The sequence below is a fragment of the Octopus bimaculoides genome, chromosome 7 (assembly GCF_001194135.2).
Source record: "Octopus bimaculoides isolate UCB-OBI-ISO-001 chromosome 7, ASM119413v2, whole genome shotgun sequence".
Taxonomy (NCBI): domain Eukaryota; kingdom Metazoa; phylum Mollusca; class Cephalopoda; order Octopoda; family Octopodidae; genus Octopus; species Octopus bimaculoides.
In genome coordinates, this window is record NC_068987.1 from 100,769,618 (window position 1) to 100,769,914 (window position 297).

The window sequence follows — 297 nt, forward strand, 5'->3', positions numbered from 1 at the left end:
ACACACACACACACACACACACACACACGCATATAGCGAGAGAGGCAGATAAATAGATCGATCAATGGATGAATAGATACATATATAGAGAGAGATAGATATAGATATGAAAGGAAGGACTGAAATATATGGTATTACTTTTAATTCTAGAGTTACATTTATTTCAATAGAACATGAGAAATACATTTCATGAGCATAAATATTTATATCGATAATATGAATATAATTCATAATGGGATAATGTATACGTGTACACCCAACCACACACACATATATATATATATATATATATATATA